The sequence below is a fragment of the Giraffa tippelskirchi genome, chromosome 2, assembly GCF_054371585.1.
Source record: "Giraffa tippelskirchi isolate mGirTip1 chromosome 2, T2T-mGirTip1v1.2.pri, whole genome shotgun sequence".
Taxonomy (NCBI): Eukaryota; Metazoa; Chordata; class Mammalia; order Artiodactyla; family Giraffidae; genus Giraffa; species Giraffa tippelskirchi.
The window spans coordinates 169726614-169740521 of NC_137276.1; the positions used below are offsets into that span (position 1 = coordinate 169726614).

Genomic DNA, 13908 nt, shown 5'->3' on the forward strand with positions numbered 1-13908 from the left:
AGAGTTGACTAGTTTGATCTCCTTGCTGTCCAAGGGACTCTCAAGAGTCTTCTCCAGCACCACAATTACCTGTTGTGTTACTGGAATTCTGAAGAGAATTTCCCCTTCTTTTTCAAAAATGATGCTGTTGTTGTTTTTATTTCTTGGAGTAGATTTCTCACATTAGCATTATCTTTAAGATTTTTAGGTATGAATATTAACTTCATCTCTCTGACCTTCTCCATTTTAAAAATGAGAATTTTGAACTAGAATATTTCTAAAGTCTTTGTCAGTTTTGATATTCTGTAATTGTATAACAAGTAAATTACAAAGTAAAGTATTTATTTGGGGGACAATTTTCCCCCTCTTAAGACATTCATCTTCTATTGGGAGATTTCTTTTCTACCTGGAGTCACTGACACTTAACCATTAGGCTCTAATGCCTCTAAATAGACCAGAAATCAAGAAACCACACAGTCTAGTTCCAATCTACCTGTCCAGTTATCTTCCATTGCTTTCCTCAAAGATCCCTCCAGTTCTATCAAAAGTGAACTGCTTACCTTGATTCTTGCCTCTGAGTTTGTGTGTGTGCATGCATGCTCAGTTGCTCAGTCATGTCCAACTCTATGAGACACTCCTGCCAGGCTCCCCTGTCCATGGGATTCTCCAGGCAAGAATACTGGAGTGGGTTGCCATGCCCTCCTCCAGGGGCTCTTCCTGACTCAGGGATCAAACCTGTGTCTCATGTCTCCTGCATTGGCAGGTGGATTCTTTACCACTGAGCCACCTGGAAAGCCTTGCCTCTAAGTTCATGCTCATGTTGTTTGTTCTACCTGGAATATCTTTTCCCATATTTGCCCTTTGAAATCTTATCCTTCTTAAATGAAGTCACATTCCCTTTTCTTTGTGATGATTGTTCTATATGGTCTTTGAAAACAGAAACCATAATATCTGTGTCTTTAGTATTGATTGCAAAACTAAAACAGAAAATGATTCCAAAGTATCTGATGATGACATTCTCATTTGAATTGTTATTTGAATTGTTTAAATGTCTTAGCTCTACTACAAAACTGCAAATTTTTTAAAGGGCAAGGATCATGTACATAATCCTTTGAATTTCTCACATCTCTTAGCAGTATATTGCCCAAAATGAACACCAGTAACTGGAATGCTAGAAGGAGAATCATATCCCTTTTGCCTCTGAGTTCTGAACAATAGAAATATAAATCCAGGAATCAGACTGTAATCCAAATATCAGCCTTTTTTTGGCTGCACTGTTCAGCTTGTGGGATCTTGGTTTTCTCTTGTCAAATTGAACCCCGATGCTCAGCGGTGAAATCGTAGAGTTCTAACCTCTGGACCACCAGGGAATTCCCTAGGTATCAGTTTTTCATAGTGATGGTAGATTGGAGAACACAGCCTGGACCAGAAGTCAAAATATACCTTTCACATTCCTTCAACTCAAATTGAACCAAACCACCCAAGCACAGGCAGAACTTATACAAACATAGATGCAGTCTGTTCTAGCTAGTCTACTGCATAAAGACAAGAAGACTGCATATCCCCTGTGGGTAGGATCATTTCACAGAAAGTGAAGGAAGAACGTGGCTATGTATATGCAGTGAGCCTTTTTCTAAAATAACAATCACACAAATCATTGTATTTCCCATAAGAAACACTGGGAGGTGAAAGAACAAAAAGGATTGATGCTTTCTCCTTAACACTTCTGAGAAAACAGAACTATGTTTTGGACCAAGGCAAGAAATCATGGAAAGGGAGAGATTGTTATCTCTTACACTTGATAGATAACAAAAGTATGTATGCCATTCTGATAATGGTCCATTCTGGAATGTACCATTCACAAACCTGTCACAGCCCTCTACCTGGTAATGCAAATTGAAGCCAACACTTGGAGGTCAATTTGAGGTTAGGCATGGAGCATCTTAAGAAATTGAGCTAGGTGCTAAGTCTCAATTCCTGATGCTACTAGTTGGGTGAAGAGTGGGAAGTCTGAGAATTCTAATGGTTTTCAAGTCAATGTCAAGGTAAAAATCTAGGGCCTTCTTTTAAATTACAAGTGGAACAAAATTAAAACGGAGTCAAGATGAGGAGAAAAGAGAGTGAAGTATGGAGGCTATCTTTTTTTAAGAAGGATTAGCATGAGTGACAGGAAGCGGGGGAGCTTTAGGAGCTTAACTTGGCCAGAGTTCCAGTGCTAAAGTCAATCCATTTTTTATCTACTATAAAAGATTTTTAAGTCAGCTATTACATAGTCACAGAATTAAAAAAAATCACACATAAAGAGCTTTTTAAAAAGAATGAGAATGATTTCTCACAAAATCTAGAATATCAATAAAGAGATTATTTACAAAAGAATGAAGTTCAAAGTCTGAAGTTGAAAATTACAGTAAGTGAAATAACAAATTCACTAGAGGGGCTTAACAGCAGATTTAACAGGTAGAAGAAAGAATCAGTACACTTGATGATGAGTCAACTGAGATAATGCAATCTGAACAACAGAAAGAAGAAAAAAGAAAAATGAAGAAAACCTCAGAGATTTGTGTGACACCATCAAGTGTCCTGACACAAGCATAATGGGAGTCCCAGAAGGAGAGGAGGGGGAGAAAAGGACAAAAATATATTTGAAGAAATGATAGATTAAAAATTCCAAAATTTGATGAAAAGAATTAACTTTACGTCTCCAAGAGGATCAACACACTGTGAGTATGATGACCACAAAGAGACCCATAACTGGGCATATTAGAGTCAAACTTTAGAAAACCAAAGATAGAATCTTTAAAGCAGAAAGATAAACACGGCTCTTTACATCCAAGGGATCATCAGTAAATTAGTAACTGACTTTCCTCAGAAACTATGGAGGCCAGAAGGAAGTAGGATAATATATTCAAAGTACTAAAAGAAAAAACCCATCAACCAAAAATTCTATATCCAGCAAAGCTGTCCATCAAAAAATGAGGAAGAAATTCAACCATTACAAGGAAACAAAAACTGAAAGAGTCTGTGGCTAGCAGACCTGCCCACAATACATGCTAAAGGAAGTCCTTCGGGCTGAAATAAAAGGACACTAGTGTGTGTGTTAGTCACTCAGTCATGTCCAACTCTTTGTGATCCCATGAACTATAGCCTGCCAGGCTCCTCTTTCCATGGAATTCTCCAGGCAAAAATACGGGAGTGGGTAGCCATTCCCTCCTCCAGGGGATCTTCCCAACTCAGGGATCAAACCTGTGTCTCCTCTATTGCAGGTGGATTCTTTACTGTCTGAGCCACCAGGGAAGCTAGACAGTAGCTCAAATCCACATTGAGAAATAAAGAACACTGGTAAACATACTACGCAGATAAATACAAAAGACACTATAAATGTATTTCTTGTTTGTAACTCTTCTCCTAATTGATTTTAAAATAAACTGCATGAGAAAGTAATTAATAATAAAACTGAGTTGATGAGCTTATAGTGCAAGAAGGATACAAATAATATTTGTGTGAAAATATCACAAAAGAGGGAGGAGGGAATGGAGTTACACTGGAGCAAAGCTTTGTATGCTATTGAAATTAAGTTGGTATTACTCCAAATTAGATTATTTTAGGTACGGATGTTAATTACAATGCTCAGGGCACCCACTAAGAGAATAAATTTTAGCTTTTAAATTCTAAACAAATAAAAATATATACAATCAAAAGAAACAAGGCAGAGCTGAGGATTTTAGTGGCTTGGATTAAGGATAGTCATTTTAAGACAGTGTCAGTCTAAAATGAAGGATTCAAATTCTTGGAGCATAGAGTCTATCTGTTCTAGTGTGGGTCATGCCCACTATTATGGTCAAAAGAGGGGTTCCTAGCCTGGCAGACCTTTAGAATTGCATGGGAGGCATTTTCCCAAATAAGTGGGTTTGGGCAAAAATAAATAAGTGATGACTACTAAATGGGTTAACATTTTGTTAACCAGAATTTTAATGAATCAAAATGGTCTATTTAATGTGACTCTGCCAGATAATAATACATAGAAATTTATATTATACTATAAACAGAAGTATATTTGTGAATAGGGCAATTTGGATTAATAGTGACTGAGTATGGGATAAGGATAAGAGAGTAGGATGGTATGTCAAATTTTTTAAATACTGAAATAGAAGATTGATTTCCCTAAGAGGTTTGAAACTGTAAAGTCTATTTTAGTTTCCAAGTGCTATGTTGACTCATGAAATTAAGGCATGTGATATTAACTTGCCACAAACTGGAATAAGTTGTAGTTGGTTTTTAAATTCTAAACAAATAAAAAGTAAATGAATAATTGGGGAAAGTATTTGCAAAACACATGACATGTTAACCTGTGACATACATATATAGTTACTATCTATAATATGTCTACTGCCATACCACCCTGAACGCTCCCAATCTCGTCTGATCTCAGAAGCTAAGCAGGGTAACATACAGGAAATTCTTACATTTTGAAAAGAAAAAGACCCATAACTCAAAAAGTAAAATGAACTATGTATATGAATAAACAATTCATAGAACAGAATATCCAAAAAGGGAAACGGAAAACGAGCAGCTTCACTGGTAGACACTGAAATAAAAATTAACAACAAATTATCACTATTCACTTGGCAGAATGGCTAAAAATAAGCAAAGTAAATTGTTATGGCCTTTTAGGAGGCAATCTATTAACATTTTAAATAGACCAATCTCATACCTGGAAATCAGTCCCTCAGAAATTAAAGTACAGGGCATTTGGATATACATAGAGGGTGTTTATTGAAACACTGGTGCCAGTGGCAATTTTTTTTTAAGAATTTGAATGTGATAAATAAGGAAACTTGATTAATTTTGGTACATCCATACTGTGGAACATTATGCAGCCTCTAAAATAGAAGAATGAATCAGCACTATACCAGTTAAACTGGAAGGATTCTTATGACATTGTTTAATGAGGAAAGCAAGAAGCAGAGAAAGGTTTACACTATGATTCCTCACTTTGTAAAATATACATATATATGGTTATATTAGCATGCTTAACTTTTCTAAATAGTTGAGAGGGGGAATAGTGAGGGAAGAGTCAGGTAAGAAAAGAGAAGACTAAAAAAGGGGGTATCCTAAACATAACATACATGAGATGATTCCATTTATGGATAAATGATGGATGGACATGTGCATAAATATACTCATGAAAATATCATCAAAACATTAACAGTGGTTATTTCAGTGTGTTGGGGGTTTATTTCCTTCCTTATAATTGTATGTACAATAAGCAAAGTTTATATACAACCGAAGAATGGTTATTTATTTTAAAATGCATGTTGCCAATTGCCATGGGATTGAAGTTGAGTCAGAAACATCTTCTGCCTTGAAGGCTGTGACAGTGGGGAGCCAAGAGGACATGGCCAGCTGTAACATATAGCTCGACTTAGGAAGTGTCGTAACAGAAGCACAGAATGCTGGGAAAGAGAAGTTAATTGATCTCTCAGATCTGACTGGGAATTTTTGGAAGAACATTGTTAAAGGAGAAGGCATCTCAGTTGGCTCTTGAAGGTTTGGGAACAATTCAACAGGTAAAGATGGGGATGAAGAGAAATCCAGAATAAGAGAACAGAGTGAGCAGATCACACAGGGGCATTAAACACGCAGGATATATTCAAAGAACGGCAATTGGCCCAACCCAGTATAACAGGAACATAGATGTTGATCAGACAGAAGGTTAGGGCCGCGGAGGTTTGTTTGTTTATTTTTTTCAGGAAAGCAACATTCTTAGTTCTGTTTTGGGAGTGGGGAAACGCAGGAGACAAGAACACCAGTTAGGAAACTTAAAATGATTCGGGCCAAGGTAATCAAGTTTAACAAGAGCAGCAATATGGGAATGCAGAGAAAGGAGAAAGATTCCACAAACATTTTTGAGGTAAATAGGGCAGGCCTTGGTAGAAGATGTTAAACTTTCTGTGCCTGGGCTTGGGGATACACCAATTTGAGAAAGAGAACACAGGAACTCAAAGTGGGAACCACGCTGGGAGAAAAATTCCACTATCTTGCAGAATATACAGGGGCTGTATATAAAAGAAAGGAGAAATTCTGAGGTAAAATAAAATTATCAAACTGGTCCCTCTCACTTTTTGTATCTTCCACAGATAAGGGTCTGGCTGTAGAGAATGAGAGATCCGGGGAAAGTCCCGGGTAAAATCTCAGACCTAATTCCTGCTCTTGGGAGCTGGAGCCTGAGCGTCTTTCTTCCCGCTCTGCCACCGAGACCCCAGAGGAAGCCCCGTTCAGCCGAAGGAGGCGCGGGGCGCGGGTCCGCACGGCCGGGAGCCTTTCCCACCGTACCCGCCCTCCGGGCCGAGCTCGGAGTCCGGCGCGGCGCGCGGGGCGGTGCCAGGGGAGGGGCGGGAGGGACGGGAAGGGCGGGGGTGCGGCCTCGCCAGAGCCCGGCCCGGGTGGCCCCTGAGGCACCCGACGTCCCGCGCAGACAGCAGAGCGGGGCGCCACCGTTCCACCGCCTCCGCCTCCGCGCCCGCCTCCCGGCTCCCAGCGCGGTGATGGGCGCGGCGCCCTGCGGTACTGCTCCCGCCCCTCCCCGTCCCTTCCGGCCCGCGAACCCGCGAGAGACCGGGGCACCGCCGGCGTTCTGCCCCCAGCCGCGGGCCTGGCGCTCCTCGGCGGTCCGGGACCTGGTGAGGTGAGCAGCGTGCCCTGGAGGATCCCATAGTCGGGAGTTTGTAGGAGCGCTCTGCGGACAAGATATATCCACAGAACGTCAAACACTTAAATTCTGAAGTAAAAAGTGGAAAGGGGGGAAGGGCGTTCTCTCCTTTGCAGAATCTGGGCCGCTTCTTTGGAAATGGTGAAGAAACTATCTTAGGAACTGGAGGCAAGCCCGAGGTCACTGACCAGGGATGCCCGTGGCAGTTTCCTGAGGAGAGAAGCGTACTGGTATTTTTCGGGAAGAGGGGCTGCGGCTGTTCTGGTTTGTTAAACAGGCGATAGCCTCCAGAAACGGAGGGATCCGTGAACGGCATTGTAGACCCCCCAGAGGCTCCTCACGGAGCTTGTCCCCAAACCTGCCTGTGGGGGGGCCCATGCACCCCAAGGGTGCCAGGTGACGGGTAGGGTGTACTCCCTTACGAGGGTTGTGAAGTCCTGAATACAGAACGTTTTATTGCTCTGCTTTCTGTCGAACTGCCTTGTTCCGGGCAGAGAGTCGCCCGGGAGCTGCAGCATCCTTGTAACTCTATCTGAAACTAGAGGCCACTTGTTAGATTGGTATTTGAATGGTGGATATCTTGGTGTACTTGCGGCGCTGCGGAATATGAGCTTTGAAGTTTTTCTTTAAAATTGAGTGTTGTTGTTATCATTTTAGAATAGGAATCTGTGGGGAGAGACGTCATGGCATGCTCTAACTCTTCCCTTTGTTGGTTTCCTAGGTACGTGTGTGCATGAATAATAGACAGATTATGTCCTAGCCTATAATGAAACATCTTTCCTGGTGTAGTTCTTTAACCAGGATATGGAGGGTAATATCAAATTATTCCATCCCTATGTGAAGTGTGGATTAAAAGCTGTAAAATTTGTGATGTAATTGTATGAGGCAGCGAGACCTGCAAAGGAAAACTAATTTTTCTCTACCAATGGCTAAATGCAGCATAGAAGGCCTCCCTGCAGGCTGGGTAGCAGCCAGGCTTGCAAAACAGTAAGTAGCTTCTTCCTTTGCTGCAGTTGGAGCGAATGGATGTGGAGATAAATGGCTGAGGATGTGGTAGTATACAGTGCAAGGCAGTTTGAGTCTAGAGAATAAAATGCCTTGGCAGGCTTGGCTTGAGTTAGAGATCTCTTAGGAGGCGAGTGGTGGTTCTCTGGTTCCAAATTTGCCAACCTAATTCCACTTCAGGGCCATCACTGTCTCTAGAGTGCTCCCTGTATTTCCTCTTCTCTCACTCCAGCTCTTAGCTTCTCCCTGTTCCCCAGTAAAGTCTAGGGTTGAGCCTGGCAGACATCGAGTTATGGTGGCCTCGGGATAGAGAACTTCCAAGTCTATTGAAAGCAGAACTGTGGCCCAGGGGAGACTTGGGTTGGGTAGGGTGAAGCAACTTCCAGCCTAAAAGACTCTCAAAAGAGCGGCAGAGTGATAAAGACAGAAGGAAAGAGATTCTCTCAGGTGGACAGCAGGTACTTAACAGTTTGTTTCCTGCTCAGAGTTTTAATATTTCCTTTTTTGTTGTTTGACCATAAAGGCATTTCCAGATGGGGTTGGGGGGAGTATAGAACGTCTCTGAAAAGTCCCTCCTTTTCCCAAATTTGCATTTCTTTCTACTCTCTTGTAAGTTTTTAGAGAGTAAGTGGGGGCAGGGGGAGAGAGAAGAAAGAAGCAGTAAGGCTCTGCCTTCCCACAGAGACAATGGACCGTGGACTGACTTGGGCCCAGAAGTTGGATTTGAAAGTTGAAAAGAATGTTCCATGTTTCGTTAAAAATCTGAGCCTTTATTTTGCAGAAAGGCATTGAGAACCATAACATTCTCATTTAGTTACTGATGAGCTCTGCTTGATAAGGGATTCAAGTCTCTACTTCTCTTTTTTTTTTCCCTTCCAACATTTTATTGTGAAAAACGTCAGACATACAGAACTTAAATTGAAAGGTGGTTAAGAAATAGACATGTGAAGGATATTAACATTTTGAGTGGGGGAGGAAAGGATCTTATTCTTCTGCCTTTTCCCTAAGAATCCTAGACTTATCTCTTCATTGCTTCCTTTTCCCATTCTTAAAACATGTGTGTGCTTAGTCACTCAGTTGTGACTCTTTTCGACCCCATGGATTGTAGCCTGCCAGGCTCCTCTGTCTGTGGGATTCTCCAGGCAAGAATACTGGAGTGGGGTGCCATGCCCTCCTCCAGGGGATCTTTCCGACCCAGGGATTGAACCCAGGTCTCGCTTATTTCAGGCAGATTTTTTACCATCTGAGACACCAGGGAAGCATAAATTGGATGATACCACTCCCCTGCTTAACACCTCCAGTGAAATAAGATCCCTCACACTTGGAATAAAATCCAGCTCTCTACCGGGACTTAAAGCCCTATGTGATCTGGCCTCTTTGACCTCATATCTTTCCCCTCACTGTACTGTCTTCCTTGCTCTTTTCTGCCCGAACACTCTTCCCTCAAATACTTACACTGCTTCTTTCCTCAGTTCATGCAGGGCTCTTTTCAAATGTGACCTCCTCCATCAGGTCTTCCTTGACCACCTAATCCAAAACCATGCTTTGTCACTCCCTGTCCTCTGACCCTACTTTAGTTTTCTTCAGTACATTTACCATTACCTGGCATTGAATAGTATATCTCTTTCTTTATTAATCATCTCTATATTCCACCTCTTAAATGTAAGCTTCATAAGGACAAGAAATTTTTTGTTTTATTCATGGCATATTGTAAACAATAAATTAATAAATAATTGTCAAATTAATTAGATAATTAAATGACACAGATAAGACATTGCCTCCCATAAGGGTGGCATAACCCTTGGTAAAATACTAGAAGTCCTTGTAAGTGGTTCAGGTTAATCAATATTTTATAGGTAAATGATGATCCTGGAGATCAATAGCCACTCTTATCCCCATAGTGCTTTGAAGTTGAATCCTATGTTAGAAGCTGGGGTCGTTTTGACAAACCCTCATCCCAAACAAGATATAAAAAATTTCAATCCTAGAAATTTCCCTCGTTCCCCTTTCTAGTTACCCACCCCCCCCAGAAGCAACCTTTGTTATGATTTCTTTTATCATAGTTTTGCTGGTTCCTGGACATCATATAAATGCATTCACACAGTGTGTACTTTTATGTCTGCCTTCTTTTTTCTCAGCACAGTGTCTTGAGATTCATCCTTGTGGTTGTATATTAATTGTTCATTTCTTTTTATTCCAAGAAGGTATTCAACTATAGGAATATCTACTTTTTATTTACCCATTCTCTTATTCATGGATACTTGGGTTGTTTCCAGTTTGGGGCTATTTTGAACAAAGCTGCCATGAACATTTTATAGAGTCTACCTCATTTTAAGTCCTATGTACTTTATGTGAAAATCTTCATGCCACCAGTGCTGAGAGAAATATGGCAAGATTATGGTGGCCGTGACCAACATGGCAGCCTGCCTATACCCCAGCAAGTGCCTTCTCCAGACAGCCCCACTGGGTGCTGATCTCTCTCCCACTGCAGAGGGAGAGCACTTGAAAAATGAGTGTCCAGGCAAATTGGGGAGCCCTCAAGCATACTTTCAGTGTTCTCAGTCCCTAAAAGAGACTGTAGAATGCTGCCGCCATTGCTGTTGTATTCTCCTCCTCCTCTCAGCTCCAGTACAAATTAACTCTAACCAGCCACCGAGCATTCTGCTCTCAAGAGGTTTAAATATTTAAGAGTAAGAGTCTTTTTCAGAGCCTGATAAAATATTTATGTGTTTCCATGGGGCATTGGTTTTCATCTAGGCTTCTCAAGGTGTTTTTCTGAGATACTTGTCATAATCATGAGCTACTCAGACAGAGATAGATGATACAGCCAGAGAACATTGGTAATACTGAACCCACCTTGCAGAGTGCCTTGCTTTCTAGGGATGGGGGAGAAGGAGCATACAGAAGAATGGGCATTAATAGTATCTGGATCAGGAGGGAGGCTGACAACAGTGACTTGGAAAAAGCAGATTCTGTTAATGGAGTACCCCTGAGGGTGTGAGTCCAGAGGGGATGGTGGAAAAGAGCTTGTCAGCACAAGGAGGGATTATTTAAGATGGAATCATTCATCCCAAATAGAAGAATAAAGGAATAAGCCTTTAAAGGACACAGTTCCTTTGACACCGATGTAGACAAGGCCTGTATAAGATAGCTATGCCGAATGCTATAATTAAGTTATCACACCTGCTATGAAAATATGGGAGAAGGAGTGGAGGCTAGCCAGTGTTTCCAGGCTGGGGGAGAGAACTAGCTATCTCAGGAGGAACTGTTATTTTCTTCTCCAAGGAAGAAGTGCTTTTTGAGTCAAGTTCTGAAGGAGTTATGGCTCTCTGACTGGCAGCTGTGGTATGGAGGGGCATTTCCAGACAGAGTAACTTGAGCAGACATTCGAGTCAGGGCTATAGTGCTGATGTGGCCTGAGTAAGGTGAAGAGGGGGTGTCAGGGAGGGTTAGGGCAGGTTTGCAGTAAGAGATAAAGCAGGAGAGCTAAAAGCCAACTTGTAAAGAACACAGGAGCATGGACTTTAGTCTGTTTGTTGTAGGGAATCATGTAACTTTTGATTAGGTCAGATTTTGAGCAATTCTTGGGCGATGCCTCTAGCCCAAGCAAGGCCTTGAGGTCTGCTTATGTCCAAGGCACTTCCAGAATATTCTGCCGTGTCCAATCCAGTCTAGAGCCTTTATACAATCTACTCTAAAGGATATAGACAGGAGGAGGTCAGATTCATTTGGTATACTCCTGGGACTAACCAGAAACAGGTCTCATCCATCACGCAAATACTCCAAGTCAAGCTGAATGCATAGGCTGCATGCTGCATCCTGTGATGGCAGCATACATCCTCTTTCATGGCCACTTTGCCTCAGTGGGGGGTAGTTGTGAGGGTCTAAGTACCCTTTATCACCTGAACCTAAATCTGAGTCAGTGTACTTCAGGCTGGGTTGCCAGGCAACAGAGGACCAAGTGACGTGACAGGCAGACCATCGCTACAGAATTCAGACTTGCTTTGACCCAGCTACCAGGCAGTGACTAGAGAGGTAACTGGCAATAGAGGATTGAGGCCATGCAGATTGACAACCCATAGACAGGACTGCTCGGCCACCTTCCACATGTGTTTTCTCTTCAGACTCCTATTCAAAAGTGCCTCAGGATGTTTATTTTAATGCATAATAAAAATAGGGAGGGAGGAAGGGGTGTGAAACCTCTCCATCATCTCCACTTAATGATGTTTGTGATAAGGAAGAGATAAGTAAAAATGATGGTCCTGGGGAAGTCAGTCCTCAGTGCAGCAGTGAGGAACTTTGCATATGTGTAGATTAGCTTGGAGAGCTCTGGAATTCTGATAGGGAGAAGCCAATTCTTGGTGTGAGAACAGAAAAAGGCATGGAGGACCCCATAGAGCAACTTCATGATTCTGCCCAGGGCCTTGCTATTTGGAAGTTTTCTCTTGTGGTGGTGGGTACATGTTCCAGAGTGACATTGGAAACACCCAGAAGAGAATGCACTGGGCCTTCCCATTGCCATCTACCTATGCTGAAATGTCAGCCTCTCAATCAGCACTGTCAGCTCCCATTCTGATTTTCCAAGGGTAACTGGGAAGACCCTGAGAGAGGAGGCAGAAGTGAAAGTCTTAACTAGGGAAATAACAAGACTTCAGACTAACAATATCCTTCAATATTTAAGACATTCTTAGTTTTCTGCATGAAGTGAAATCTCCCAAGGGCCATGTTTGCTGTGTATTTCCTCCGAACAGGTGAAGAGGGTTCATGCTTAATTGAGTGCCTTTTTGTAATGGACATTTCACTGATCGTATGTTGTTCCCTGGCCTGCTTTTGGATGTTGTTTGGAGATTGTAGTAAAGAGGGAACAGGAAGGATGATGGCAGGAGACAGGAAAGGGAAGAGAGTAGTGACTGGCTGGGGTCCTAGGTACCCAATTTATCTGCAAGTGAAAGACTGGGATGAAAGAAGATCAAATAACCACCCATGGGAATCTTTATGTGCAAATATTGCTGACTGCCAAAGTCAGTTGTGAAGAGAAAAGAAGGGCTGAGACATGAGGCTGCTGTCAGTCTGAGGAATATTAATACAGGCTTGACATGCCAGAACACATAGCCATGCCACAACCATGCAGATCCCAGCAGTAATATACTGTCCAAAACCCCTTCACACTTCCATCACATTCTCTCATATTCATTTATAATATTAGTTATGTATGTGAGATATTTGTAAAGATATACAAATGCAGACCTACTTTAAAAAGTAAGTATAAAGAAGAAACATTCTAAAATATTACCAGCAGTGGGATTATGAATGATTATTTTTCTCTTTTTCTAACTTATCCATATTTCCCATGATTGCTATTATAAGCATGGATTTCTATGATACTCAGCAAAACATTAAGTAAAATAATCTTTCAAGAGGCTCAGTAGGGAGAAAGAAGAAGCATACGTGGAGAACGGTAAGATTTTACCAGAATAGAAAAGAAGATGTTGGAAGATGAATGAAAATCACAGAAGTGATTTTGTCAGGAAGACGGAGGAGAGAGTAGGTGGAGATTAGTAATGTTTTCTCTATTTACTGTTATTTACTAGACTTGTTATAATGAGTGTGTATTACTTTTATAATTTAAAAATGCAATAAATTTAAAATATAAAAAGAATTTATTGAGACTGTTATTTACAAGTAATGCCAGTAGAGTGTATAGTCACTTTCAGGCTGCTAACTTCTGCATATTTTTTGTTCATTGTTGAATATCATTTATTTCTTGCCACCCCACCCCCACCCCCGCCAAGGATCTGGAAGCTTTTGTCAGCGTGAAGCCAAATTGCCAACACTAAGCCAAATGTCACACCTCCAAGGCCTTAATGCCATTCTCTGGGTGACAACTGGAAGTCCCATAATTGGCTTCCAGTGGTCCACCAAGGTGCTAACACAGAGCACTTTGAAAGTGGACAGCAGCATCTTTCCCAGAGTTTAATATTTATTTCTAAAGCTGCCAGGCCATCCTTATACATCATATCTCTGAAATATGGAACTGGAGCCAACAAAAGCTGTCAGTAGCTGGATTAGTGGGATTTTTCCAGACAAAACACTGTTCTACTCTCATTGAGCTTACTGACTCAAGCAGCCTCTTGGGAAGCTCTGCGGCTGAGCTTCTGGAGAGGTAGATGTAGTTTTCATTTCACAACCACTGGCCTTTTCCGGAGGCACTGTTG

The 13908-nt window shown here is 41.7% G+C and overlaps 1 protein-coding gene across 3 annotated transcripts in view; it reads left to right on the top strand.

The window, feature by feature from the left end:
* The first annotated feature begins 5752 nt into the window (after window positions 1-5752).
* The window catches only part of GPR156 (G protein-coupled receptor 156), a 106850-nt gene continuing 98694 nt past the window's right edge, over window positions 5753-13908 (top strand). Inside the window, exon 1 of one of the 3 annotated variants that reach the window (XM_081571896.1) lies at window positions 5753-5890. The gene's annotated coding sequence lies outside the window, so the exon portion shown is untranslated. Of the gene's footprint in view, window positions 5891-6382; window positions 6665-7415; window positions 7676-13908 lie in introns of those variants that run through there. The other 2 variants (XM_081571895.1, XM_081571897.1) reach the window with 2 other exon arrangements.